Source organism: Lissotriton vulgaris, chromosome 2_1 (assembly GCF_964263255.1).
Source record: "Lissotriton vulgaris chromosome 2_1, aLisVul1.2, whole genome shotgun sequence".
Lineage (NCBI taxonomy): Eukaryota > Metazoa > Chordata > Amphibia > Caudata > Salamandridae > Lissotriton > Lissotriton vulgaris.
The window spans coordinates 1,641,734,107-1,641,749,523 of NC_141687.1; positions in this window are offsets into that span (position 1 = coordinate 1,641,734,107).

The window sequence follows — 15,417 nt, forward strand, 5'->3', positions numbered from 1 at the left end:
TGAACGTACAACATAGTCCCTAATGCTTTTCGCTCTTTTGAATGCGTGCATAGGAGGGTCTGGTGTTTCTATAACCTCCGATATGATGTACCAATATTTGTTAATTATTTTACGAATGTCATTGCTCCTGCTACAATGCGTGGTAACGCAGATCATCCTGTCTTCAGGTGGTGTGCGGTTCTTGGGTACCAGTAGGGTTTCTCTGTCACTGACCCACACCCTCTTACGGGCTCTCTTGACTAGTCTCTTGGGGTAACCTCTGTCCATTAGTCGAGAGATGAGATCATCTGATTCAGCAAAGTAGTCATCCTTCCAGGTGCAGTTCCTCCGGATCCGGAGGAACTGACCGAAGGGATGGTTGTCCCTTAGGGCCCGGGTATGATGACTTGTGTATCTTAGTAAGGTGTTCTGCTCAGACTGTTTCCTGTATAGTGTGGTATATAACACTCCTTCTCGTTCCTTAATGCTGATGTCCAAGAAATCAATGGACGTATTGCTGCTGCTGCTGGTGAATTGGATGTCTTGTGATTGAGTATTGAGCCATCGGGTGAATTCCTCCAGATCATCCTCCTGTCCAGTCCAGATCATCAAGATGTCGTCGATGTATCTGCGGTATTCAACAATTTTATTTGCATAGGGATTATAAGGTGAAAGAATGTAGTGCTGCTCAAAGTCACTCATATATAGAATCGCTAGGTATTTAAATAGGCGGAAAAACTTTCTTAGGAGTGATGAGAAGAATCCATCTGGAATGATGGTAGTGGCGAGTGTTAACATTGCAGTAATGTGTGATAATGTGCTGCATCGGTAAATACTTATAAGGTCCCAAAGGCGAGACCTATTGCATTGCAAATGCTTGTTTGTTTTGACACTCACCATCATTTGATGTCTAGAGCATTCTGGACAAGAACATGGATATGATACGAGCATTCATCATAACCCTGACTTCCATCGCATCTCAATTAACTGTAATAATGAGCATTATACAGCCAAGACAAACCTGGACACGGGTACACATACTGTAATTATACCGCGAAGTAACGTTAATTCAATTAGTTAAGAACCTAAACCCCAACTCGATCTTGCGTCATTTCAGGGGTTCATGGAGTGAGCTATAATCACAATAGTCTCTGAGAGAAGAAGGCGCAGTGGGGGAGGAGGCTTTTCCAAGTAGTTCAAATCTTAAGGCCCTCATTTACGAGGCCCCAGCTGCACTTTTGCACCGCCTGAACTGCGCTTTTTTTACACTCCGGTGGCACAATGTGCCACAGTATATTTACAAGGCCTTGCAAAGCCACTTTACGTGGCTTTGCATGGCCTTGTAACTATATGCCCCTTTGACGGAGAGCACTGCGTGAAAGGGGCGTTCCACGGGTGTTGCTGTGGGTGTTCCAACACAAAACCCATGGAATCTGAAACATTTCCAGGTTTAAGAGGAATCGTAAACCTGGGAATGCGTCAGATTATTACAGGAGTGGCGCAACAAGGAGAAATACTTTTGGTGAAAGGGTGTCTGCGTTGTAGAGATGATTGGTTTGTGCAGGGAGGGAAACCTTCCTGCACAAAAACAATCACAAGAGGTGTTTTCCTCTTTCTGGATTCGCTGCAGAATGCAGCACATATAGAAAGAGGAAAAGACTAGGAGAAATATTGATATTTCTCCTGTTGTGCCTCCCTAACGCCACCCCTGGGGTGGCATTAGACTCTGACGTGTTCCCAGGTTTATGATTCCTCGTAAATCTGGAAATGCTTCAAATTCCATGGGTGCTGTGTGGCAACACCCACAGCAACGCCGATAGATTGACCCTTTCACGCAGTGTCCTGTGTGAAAGGGGCACATATTTACAAAGCCATGAAAAGCCTTTGTGGCTTTGTGCTGCCTTGAAAATATGCTACAGCACATTGCGCCACCGGAGCGTCAAAAAAGTGGTGCTCCGGCAGCGCAAAAGTGCCGCTAGGGGCTTCGTAAATGAGGCCCTGTGAGGACTGCTGTTTGCGTCATGTGCTCGCTGTAGTACACAGACGCCTTGTAAACACCAAACTGCTGTCTACATCATGTTATGTTATGTTATGTTATGTTATGTTATGTTATGCTATGCTGGTTTTTAGGTCTCGCCTGTCGATGCGCATGCGCATCGAGCTTGCGAGACTATGGGGGCTTATCCACTCTTTATCCAACTTGCAAGGAATCGTGGCGATTCCTTGCAGTGCACGAGACATTTAAGCTCAATGCGCATGCGCAAACAGCTTAAAAGCGCGTGCACAAGCCCCCATCCGCCTGCATTGCCTTCTCTCTCTCTGACAGCCTCCCCCAGCTCCGCCTCCTCACTTTTTGTTGATTGCACGCCTGTGCCTCCCCTACTCTACTCCCCCCTCCTTCTCCACTCCCCCTCACGACGCACCTCCGGATCCGCCCCCTCCCCATTTTGTCTACCACCGTGAAACTGTTTGGCACACGAAAGTCTTACCATTACCACAACCTATTTCCTTTCAGAAAACATTTTCCTCTTCAACTCTAACTTCGCCAAAACATTTTCCTCTTCAACTCTAACTTCGCCAAATTTATTTTACGGGACAATGAAACATACTTATTTGTTACCAAACATTTGTACAGCCTTCCGCATGTCTTCCACAACCCACTAACGCCCGAACCACCCCCCTCTGTTCCCGTACACAGCCATGCTCGCATTTCAACTCCCCCTCTCCAGACGCCAGGACCTCCCCTCTGTGTTCCTGCACCCATCCAGGCTCTCCGAACACCAAAAAATACTTTAAACTGAAATGGTCGACAAAAAGAAATCATGACAGACGCATTACAAGCTACATCGTAGCATTGCACCTAAAAAAGTTAAGCTTACAACCCACAAACGCCCGAACCTCCCCCCTCTGTTCCCGTACACAGCCATGCTCGCAAATCAACTCCCCCTCTCCAGACGCCAGGACCTCCCCTCTCTGTCCCTGCACCCATCCATGCTCTCCGAATACAAAAAGACTTTAAACTGAAATCGTCTACACCACGAAATAATGACATACGCATTAAAAGTGACATCGGCTTGTACATTCCCTAATCTGCAGGCCTACAACTGAAATCGTCTACACCACGAAATAATGACATACGCATTAAAAGTTACATCGGCTTGTACATTCCCTAATCTGCAGGCCTACTATTCCTCTTCCTTCCCTCTAGAGCGTGCTACGGCAAAAATATCGATTGTATCTCTACCATTGCACCTAAAATAAAAAAACCATTCTTTAGTCCCATTTACATGAACACAAAGTCAGGCCACAGACTCCAAGCCTTTCGTCACGAAAACTACAGGATGCTAGACTACTTTAAGCGCCGTCGCCAAGATTGTAATCACTTGTGAAGTTCCTTTGGGGATGTGCTAATTTAGAACAGCAGGATGCGAGCCGGGTGTTAGCTCGATAACAACAACAAACGCCCCCCCCCCCCCAAAAAACCGACTGAAAGGAAATACTTACACTAGAAACGTGATACTTTTTTTGCAAAACTTAAGCAATGTCACTGTACGCAAATATTAACACTAGAAACGTGTAGTTATTTTAACAATACTTATTTACTTTTTCTATTTAGTTAAGGGTAACTTGCAGCCAACCTCTCTTGCTATTTTGTTAAGGGTCACTTGCAGCACACATTTCAAGACGAATTACAGTAAGGCAGAAAATGGCGTCTGGAAACGTTATGTTTTTTTACATCAAAACTCCTATACTTTAAATACAATCTACCAGAACAGCAGGATGCGAGCCGGGTGTTAGCTCGATAACAACAACAAACGCCCCCCCCCCCCAAAAAAACAGACTGAAAGGAAATACTTACACTAGAAACGTGATACTTTTTGGCAAAACTTAAGCAATGTCACTGTACGCAAATATTAACACTAGAAACGTGTAGTTATTTTAACAATACTTATTTACTTTTTCTATTTAGTTAAGGGTAACTTGCAGCCAACCTCTCTTGCTATTTTGTTAAGGGTAACTTGCAGCACACATTTCAAGACGAATTACAGTAAGGCAGAAAATGGCGTCTGGAAACGTTATGTTTTTTTACATCAAAACTCCTATACTTTAAATACAATCTACCACTGTATTTTTACATTTCGCCACACCTACTCACCATCAACCTCTCTTTCTATTTTCTTAAGGGTGACTTGCAGCCAACCTCTATTTCTAGTTTGTTGACTATGGCGCTTTTACAGACTAAAGATTTTCTATGTTGCCTCACTGAAACATTTCCGATTTTGCCTTCTTTTGGATAATCACCACTGTATTTTAACGTTCCCACACACACATTAATGTAGGCATGCTATAACAAAAAACAACACAACTTTGATGGCAAATACATCAGCTCAAAACATTTCGCCACACCTGTCTCTAGATTTATTTATTGCCATAAAAAACTTATGTACCATCTTCTAAATCCCCCACTCTATTTTAATGTTCCCACACACACATCAACCACTCACCCTCAACCACTCACCCTCAACCACTCACCCTCAACCACTCACCCTCAACCACTCACTCTCAACCACTCACCCTCAACCACTCACCCTCAACCACTCACCCTCAACCACTCACCCTCAACCACTCACCCTCAACCACTCACCCTCAACAACTCACCCTCAACCACTCACCCTCAACCACTCACCCTCAACCACTCACCCTCAACCACTCACCCTCAACCACTCACCCTCAACCACTCACCATCAACATCTCACCCTCACTCACCCTCAACACCTCACCCTCAACCCCTCACCCCCAACCCTCACCCCCAACCCCTCACCTTCAACCCCTCACCCTCACTCACCCTCCATCACCCTCAACCCCTCACCTACATCTTCAACACTTCACCCTAAACACCTCACTCACCCTCAACCCCTCCCACTCACCCTCACTCACCCTCACCCTCACTCACCCTCAACACCTCACCATCACTAACACTCAACCCCTCACCCTCACTAACTCTCAATTACTCAATCACCCTTACCCTCACTCGCACTCAATATCTCACCCACACTAACACTGAACGCCTCACTCACCCTCACTTTTACCCTCACTCACACTCAACACTTCAACCTCACCCTCACTCACATTCACCCTCTCCCTCAACTCCTCATGCCATTTGTTAAGCGTAACTTGGATCAGACAGTTACAGTCAAATTACAGTAAGGTTGAAAATGGCGTCTGTAAACGTTATGGTTTTTTATCATAACTCCAACAAAACAACTTTGATGCAAAATACATCAGCTCAAAAACTTTTCGCCACACCGGTCTCTAGATTTATTTATTGCCATAAAAAAATATGTACCATCTTCTAAATCCCCCACTCTATTTTTACGTTCCCACACACACATCAACCACTCACCCTCAACCACTCACCTCAACCATTCACCCTCAACCACTCACCCTCAACCACTCACCTCAACCACTCACCCTCAACCACTCACCTCAACCACTCACCCTCAACCACTCACCCTCAACCACTCACCCTCAACCACTCACCATCAACATCTCACCCTCACTCACCTCAACACCTCACCCTCAACGCCTCACCCCAACACTCACCCCCAACCCCTCACCTTCAACCCCTCACCCTCACTCACCCTCCATCCCCCTCAACCCCTCACCTACATCCTCAACACTTCACCCTAAACACCTCACTCACCCTCACCCCTCCCACTCACCCTCACTCACCCTCACCCTCACTCACCCTCAACACCTCACCATCACTAACACTCAACCCCCACTAACTCTCAATTACTCATCACCCTTACCCTCACCTCGCACTCAATATCTCACCCACACTAACACTGAACGCCTCACTCACCCTCACTTTTACCCTCACTCACACTCAACACTTCAACCTCACCCTCACTCACATTCACCCTCTCCCTCAACTCCTCATGCCATTTGTTAAGCGTAACTTGGATCAGACAGTTACAGTCAAATTACAGTAAGGTTGAAAAGGCGTCTGTAAACGTTATGGTTTTTTATCAAAACTCCAAAAAAACACAACTTGGATGGCAAATACATCAGCTGAAAACATTTCGCCACACCTGTCTCTAGAATTTATTTATTGCCATAAAAAATTATGTACCATCTTCTAAATCCCCCACTCTATTTTTACGTTCCCACACACACATCAACCACTCACCCTCAACACTCACCCTCAACCACTCACCCTCAACCACCCCTCAACCACTCACCCTCAACCACTCACCCTCAACCACGCACCCTCAACCACTCACCCTCAACCACTCACCCTCAACCACTCACCCTCACCACTCACCCTCAACCACTCACCCTCACCTCCACAACACTCACCCTCAACCACTCACCCTCAACCACTCACCCTCAACCACTCACCCTCAACCACTCACCCTCAACCACTCACCCTTAACCACTCACCCAACACATCACTCTCACTCACCATCAACATCTCACTCTCAACATCTCACCCTCAACACCTCACCCTCAACGCCTCACCCTCAACGCCTCACCCTCAACGCCTCACCCTCAACGCCTCACCCTCAACGCCTCACCCTCAACGCCTCACCCTCAACGCCTCACCCTCAACGCCTCACCCTCAACGCCTCACCCTCAACCACTCACCCTCAATGCCTCACCCTCAACCACTCACCCTCAACCACTCACCCTCAACACTCACCTCAACCACTCACCCTCAACCACTCACCCTCAACCACTCACCCTCAACCACTCACCCTCAACCACTCACCCTCAACCACTCACCCTCAACCACTCACCCTCACCCACTCACCCTCAACAACTCACCCTCAACCACTCACCCTCAACCACTCACCCTCAACCACTCACCCTCAACCACTCACCCTCAACCACTCACCCTCAACCACTCACCATCAACATCTCACCCTCACTCACCCTCAACACCTCACCCTCAACCCCTCACCCCCAACCCTCACCCCCAACCCCTCACCTTCAACCCCTCACCTCCCACTCACCCTCCATCACCCTCAACCCCTCACCTACATCTTCAACACTTCACCCTAAACACCTCACTCACCCTCAACCCCTCCCACTCACCCTCACTCACCCTCACCCTCACTCACCCTCAACACCTCACCATCACTAACACTCAACCCCTCACCCTCACTAACTCTCAATTACTCAATCACCCTTACCCTCACTCGCACTCCAATATCTCACCCACACTAACACTGAACGCCTCACTCACCCTCACTTTTACCCTCACTCACACTCAACACTTCAACCTCACCCTCACTCACATTCACCCTCTCCCTCAACTCCTCATGCCATTTGTTAAGCGTAACTTGGATCAGACAGTTACAGTCAAATACAGTAAGGTTGAAAATGGCGTCTGTAAACGTTATGGTTTTTTATCAAAACTCCAAAACAACACAACTTTGATGGCAAATACATCAGCTCAAAACTTTTCGCCACACCGGTCTCTAGATTTATTTATTGCCATAAAAAATTATGTACCATCTTCTAAATCCCCCACTCTATTTTTACGTTCCCACACACACATCACCACTCACCCTCAACCACTCACCCTCAACCACTCACCCTCAACCACTCACCCTCAACCACTCACCCTCAACCACTCACCCTCAACCACTCACCCTCAACCACTCACCCTCAACCACTCACCCTCAACCACTCACCCTCAACCACTCACCATCAACATCTCACCCTCACTCACCCTCAACACCTCACCCTCAACGCCTCACCCCCAACACTCACCCCCAACCCCTCACCTTCAACCCCTCACCCTCACTCACCCTCCATCACCCTCAACCCCTCACCTACATCCTCAACACTTCACCCTAAACACCTCACTCACCCTCAACCCCTCCCACTCACCCTCACTCACCCTCACCCTCACTCACCCTCAACACCTCACCATCACTAACACTCAACCCCTCACCCTCACTAACTCTCAATTACTCAATCACCCTTACCCTCACTCGCACTCAATATCTCACCCACACTAACACTGAACGCCTCACTCACCCTCACTTTTACCCTCACTCACACTCAACACTTCAACCTCACCCTCACTCACATTCACCCTCTCCCTCAACTCCTCATGCCATTTGTTAAGCGTAACTTGGATCAGACAGTTACAGTCAAATTACAGTAAGGTTGAAAATGGCGTCTGTAAACGTTATGGTTTTTTATCAAAACTCCAAAAAAACACAACTTGGATGGCAAATACATCAGCTGAAAACATTTCGCCACACCTGTCTCTAGATTTATTTATTGCCATAAAAAATTATGTACCATCTTCTAAATCCCCCACTCTATTTTTACGTTCCCACACACACATCAACCACTCACCCTCAACCACTCACCCTCAACCACTCACCCTCAACCACTCACCCTCAACCACTCACCCTCAACCACTCACCCTCAACCACTCACCCTCAACCACTCACCCTCAACCACTCGCCCTCAACCACTCACCCTCAACCACTCACCCTCAACCACTCACCCTCAACCACTCACCCTCAACCACTCACCCTCAACCACTTACCCTCAACCACTCACCCTCAACCACTCACCCTCAACCACTCACCCTCAACCACTCACCCTTAACCACTCACCCAACACATCACTCTCACTCACCATCAACATCTCACTCTCAACATCTCACCCTCAACACCTCACCCTCAACGCCTCACCCTCAACGCCTCACCCTCAACGCCTCACCCTCAACGCCTCACCCTCAACGCCTCACCCTCAACGCCTCACCCTCAACGCCTCACCCTCAACGCCTCACCCTCAACCACTCACCCTCAACGCATCACCCTCAACCACTCACCCTCAACCACTCACCCTCAACCACTCACCCTCAACCACTCACCCTCAACCACTCACCCTCAACCACTCACCCTCAACCACTCATCCTCAACCACTCACCCTCAACCACTCACCCTCAACCACTCACCCTCAACCACTCACCCTCAACCACTCACCCTCAACCACTCACCCTCAACCACTCACCCTCAACCACTCACCCTCAACCACTCACCCTCAACCACTCACCCTCAACCCCTCATGCTATTTTTAAGGGTAACTTGGCGCTGACAGTTCAAGTTGAATGACAGTAAGGTAGAAAAATTCTATAGTCACTCACCCTCAACGCCTCACCCAACATCTCACCTTCACTCACCATCAACATCTCACCCTCACTCACCCTCAAAACATCAGCCTCAATTCCTCACCTCAACGCCTCACCCTCAACCATTCACCCTCACTCACCCCCCCTTCACCCTCAACCCCTCACCCACACCCTCAACACTTCACCCTACACACCTCACCCTCAGTAACTCTCAATCCCTCAATCACCCTTCCCCTCACTCACCCTCAATACCTCACCTTCACTAACACTCAACCCCTCACTCACCCTCACTCTTACTTTCACTTACACTCAAGACCTCAGCCTCACCCTCACTCATCCTCACCCTCAACCCCTCATGCCATTTTTAAGTGTAACTTTGAGTAGACAGTTCAAGTCGATTTACATTAAAGGAGAAAATGGTGTCTGGAAACGTTAACAAAACTCCTATAGTTTACATACCATGCCGTACACACACACCAACATAATTCCTAGCATTTAAAATTACCCACAGACACATTCAAGGGCCGCATCCTCAGCAATGCTCACGATTTTTATACTACAAATAACAACACAACTTTGATGGCAAATAAATCAGCTCAGAACATTTCGCCACACTTATCGCTACATTTATCTATTGGCAAACAAAATCATCGACCATCTTTCTCAGTCTCCCACTGTATTTCTATGGTGACACTCACACATTAATGGAGGCATCTGCAGCAATGTCCTGTCTTTTAATACTAAACATAAACGCCACAACTTTGAGCCTGTATATTACAAGACTTACATTAAGGGACGCACCCGCAGCGAAATTCTGTATTTACAACACGTACACACACAGCCAAAATTATCCTAGCATTTAAAAATACCCACAGACACATCTTTCTCATTCGCCCACTGGACGGCTCCACAGCAATGTTCAGTATTTGCATACTAAACATAAACGCCACAACTTCGGCACATCTTTCAGCCTGTATATTACAAGAGTTCTATGTTTAAAAATGAAACTTTGTATACTTTACAAGCTTTAGATATTCCATTTTTAAGGGTAACTTCGAGCAAACAGTTGAACTTCAATGACACTAACGTTAAATAAAACAAACCAAAAATAAAAAAAGTTTACTTTGTCAGTTCCGAGCTAACTCTTATGTGCGCTTAAGCGAGTTGGCCAGGGAAGTCTACTGGCGCGCCAATGTCGAAACTCCATTTGCATACACATTCAAACATTCACACTTCCAATTCGCGCACATCAGCTAGTGTGACTTTTCCTTGGGGCAAGGGAAGGACTGCGAGCCGGGTGTTAGCTCGAGAACAACAACAAACCCCCCCCCCCCCCCCCCCCAAAAAAAAAAACAGTAGAAACGTGAAGTTTTTTAGCTAAACTTAAACAATCCCACTGAACGTAAATACGAACATTAGAAACGTTATTTGTTTTAACAAAACTTATTTAGTTTACATAACCAGGCCTAGTATTTCACAATTTTGTGGTACAACGTAGTATGTAACATCGGCCTATTCTACTTCGACGCTTGTACAGACTACAGATTTTCGATGTTGCCTTCAGTGAAAAATGTCAGATGTTGCCTTCTTTTGGATAAACACCATATTTCTTAGACACACACATTAAGGGACGCATCCGCAGCAGCCTCAACCTCACTCACCCTCACCCTCACTCACCCTCAACCCCTCATGCTATATTTAAGGGTAATTTGGTGCAGACAGTTCAAGACGAATTACAGTAATGGAGAAAATGTCGTCTGGAAACGTTATGTTTTTAGAAGAAAACTCATATACTTTACATAACATGCCGTACACACTACGACAACAATCCCAGCATTTAAAATTACCCACAGACACATTCAAGGTCTGCATCCTCAGCAATGCTCACGATTTTTATACTACAAATAACAACACAACTTTGATGGAAAATAAATCAGCTCAGAACATTTCGCCACACCTATCGCTACATTTATCTATTGGCAGACAAAATTATCTACCATCTTTCTAATTCCCCCAATGTATTTTAATGTTGCCACACACACATTAATGGATGCATGCTCACCCTCAATCACCCTCACCTTCAACCTCTCACCTACCCTCACCCTCAATCACCCTCAACCCCTCACCCTCACTAACTCTCAAACCCTCAATCACCCTTACCCTCAATCACCCACAATACTTCACCTTCACTAACACTCAACCCCTCACTCACCCTCACTCTCACCCTCACTCACACTCAACACATCAGCCTCACCCTCACCCTCACTCACCGTCAATTCCTCATGCCATTTTTAAGGGGAACTTGGAGCTGACAGTTCAAATCCAATTACAGTAATGGAGAAAATGGCGTCTCGAAACGTGATCTTTTTTTAACAAAAGTCCTATAGTCACTCACCCTCAACGCCTCACCAAACACCTCACCTTCACTCAACATCACGTCTCACCATCCCTCACCCTCAACACCTCACCCTGAACCCCTCACCCTCAACCACTCACCCTCAACCATTCACCCTCAACTGCTCATCCTCACTCACCCTTCCTCACCCTCAACCCCTCACCCACACCCTCAACACTTCACCCTAAACATCTCACTCACCCTCAACCCCTCCCCCTCCCTCCCCCTCACCCTTACTCACCCTCAACACCTACCTCACTCACCCTCAACCCCTCACCCTCACTAACTCTCAAACCCTCAATCACCCTTACCCTCACTCACCCTTAATACTTCACCTTCACTAACACTCAACCCCTCACTCACCCTCACTCTCACTCACACTCAACACATCAGCCTCACCCTCACCCTCACTCACCTTCAATCCCTCATGCCATATTTAAGGGTAACTTGGAGCTGACAGTTCAAGTACAATTACAGTAATGGAGAAAATGACGTATGGAAACGTGATGGATTTTTAACAAAAGTCCTATCGTCACTCACCCTCAACGCCTCACCCAACACCTCACCTTCAATCAACATCTACATCTCACCATCCCTCACCCTCAACACCTCACCCTCAACCCCTCACCCTCAACCACTCACCCTCAACTACTCATCCTCACTCACCCTCCCTCACCCTCAACCCCTCACCCACACCTTCAACACTTCACCCTAAACACCTCACTCACCCTCAACCCCTCCTTCTCCCCCTCACTCCCCCTCACCCTTACTCACCCTCAACACCCCACCATCACTAACCCTCAACCCCTCACCCTCACTAACTCTTAATCCCTCAATCACTCTTACCCTCACTCACCCTCAATATCTCACCCTCACTAACACTCAACCCCTCACTCACCCTCACTCTCACTCACACTCAACACATTAGCCTCACCCTCACCCTCACTCACCTTCAATCCCTTATGCCATTTTTAAGGGTAACTTGGAGCTGACATTTCAAGTACAATTACAGTAATGGAGAAAATGGCGTATGGAAACGTGATGGATTTTTAACAAAGGTCCTATAGTCACTCACCCTCAACGCCTCACCCAACACCTCACCTTCAATCAACATCTACATCTCACCATCCCTCACCCTCAACACCTCACCCTCAACCCCTCACCCTCAACCACTCACCCTCAACCACTCACCCTCAACCACTCACCCTCAACCACTCACCCTCAACCACTCACCCTCAACCACTCACCCTCAACCACTCACCCTTAACCACTCACCCAACACATCACTCTCACTCACCATCAACATCTCACTCTCAACATCTCACCCTCAACGCCTCACCCTCAACGCCTCACCCTCAACGCCTCACCCTCAACGCCTCACCCTCAACGCCTCACCCTCAACGCCTCACCCTCAACGCCTCACCCTCAACCACTCACCCTCAACCACTCACCCTCAACCACTCACCCTCAACCACTCACCCTCAACCACTCACCCTCAACCACTCACCCTCAACCACTCACCCTCAACCACTCACCCTCAACCACTCACCCTCAACTACTCACCCTCAACCACTCACCCTCAACCACTCACCCTCAACCACTCACCCTCAACCACTCACCCTCAACCACTCACCCTCAACCACTCACCCTCAACCACTCACCCTCAACCACTCACCCTCAACCACTCACCCTCAACCACTCACCCTCAACCACTCACCCTCAACCACTCACCCTCAACCACTCACCCTCAACCACTCACCCTCAACCCCTCATGCTATTTTTAAGGGTAACTTGGCGCTGACAGTTCAAGTTGAATGACAGTAAGGTAGAAAAATTCTATAGTCACTCACCCTCAACGCCTCACCCAACATCTCACCTTCACTCACCATCAACATCTCACCCTCACTCAACACCTCATCCTCGCCCTCACTCGCCCTCACCCTTAACCCCTCATGCTATTTTTAAGGGTAACTTGGCGCTGTCAGTTCAAGTCAAATTACAGTAAGGGAGAAAATGGCATCTGTAAACGTGATGTTTTTTTAACAAAAATCCTATAGTCAGTCACCCTCAACGCCTCACCCAACATCTCACCTTCACTCACCATCAACATCTCACCCTCACTCACCCTCAAAACATCAGCCTCAACCCCTCACCCTCAACCCCTCACCCTCAACCATTCACCCTCACTCACCCTCCCTCACCCTCAACTCCTCACCCACACCCTCAACATTTCACCCTAAACACCTCACTTATTCTCAACCCCTCCCCCTCACCCTCACCCTCACTCACCCTCAACACCTCACCATCACTAACCCTCAACCCCTCACCCTCACTAACTCTCAATCCCTCAATCACCCTTCCCCTCACTCACCCTCAATACCTCACCCTCACTAACATTCAAACCCCTCACTCACCCTCACTCTTACTTTCACTCACACTCAACACCTCAGCCTCACCCTCACTCATCCCACCCTCAACCACTCATGCCAGTTTTAAGGGAAACTTTGAGTAGACAGTTCAAGTCGATTTACAGTAAAGCAGAAAATGGTGTCTGGAAACGTTATATTTTCTTAACAAAACTCCTATAGTTTACATACCATGCCGTACATACACACCAACATCATTCCTAGCATTTAAAATTAACCACAGACACATTCAAGGGCCGCATCCTCAGCAATGCTCACGATTTTCATATTAAAATTAACAACACAACTTTGATGGCAAATATTGTATCCAGCCTCTGACCCATTCAGCATCATACATCAGTTCATAACATTTCGCCACACCTGTCTCTACATTTATGTATTGACAAACAAAATCATCGACCATCTTTCTCAGTCTCCCACTGTATTTCTACGGTAACACTCACACATTAATGGAGGCATCTGCAGCAATGTTCTGTCTTTTCATAGTAAACATAAACGCCACAACTTGGAGCCTGTATATTACAAGACTTACATTAAGGGATGCACCCGCCGCGAAATTCTGTATTTACAACACGTACACACACAGCTAAAATTATCCTAGCATTTAAAACTACACACAGACACATTTAAGGGCCACTTACGCAGCAATGTTCACTATTTTCATAATAAAACGAAGAACACAACTTTTATGGCAAATATTGCATCCGGCCTCTGACCCGTTCAGCACCACACCTGTCTTTACATTTCTTTTTTGCCAAACAAAATCATCGACCATCTTTCTCATTCACCCACTTTTTTTTCACGTTGCCACACACACATTAATGGACGCATCCGCAGCAATTTTCAGTATTTTCATACTAAACCTAAACGGCACAACTTTGAGCCAGTATATTACAAGAGTACTATGTTTTAAAGTGAAACTTTGTATACTTTTGATGCTTTATATATGCCATTTTTTTATTAAGTGTAACTTCGAGCAGACAGTTGAAGTCCAATGACACTAACGTAAAAAAAAGGCCCTTTGCTTTGTTAGTTCTGAGCAAAATCTTATATGGCCTTAAGGGAGTTGCCCAGTGAAGTCTACTGGCGCGCCTATGTCGAAACTCCATCTGCATACACATTCAAACATTCACACTTCCAAGTCGCGCACATCAGCTAGTGTGACTTTTCCTTGGGGCAAGGGAAGGACTAAAAGCTTTGATCCTTTCTTAAACCCAAAAAAAAAAAAGATTCTTGCATCGTTACCCCCTATTTAAGCAGAGGGACGGGTCACTTTAAGTCATACTCTCTTTTTACCAGCGAGGACAGAACTTCGACTTACAGAACGGCGCTGTACTTGCTGCTATCGACCAACAGCCACTGAAAAATTACGGCATTCAATCTTAGAACGTAAGTGCATGCAAGTGTTATTTCTATACATCTAAGGGACAGTATTGATATATTTACTTGCGTTT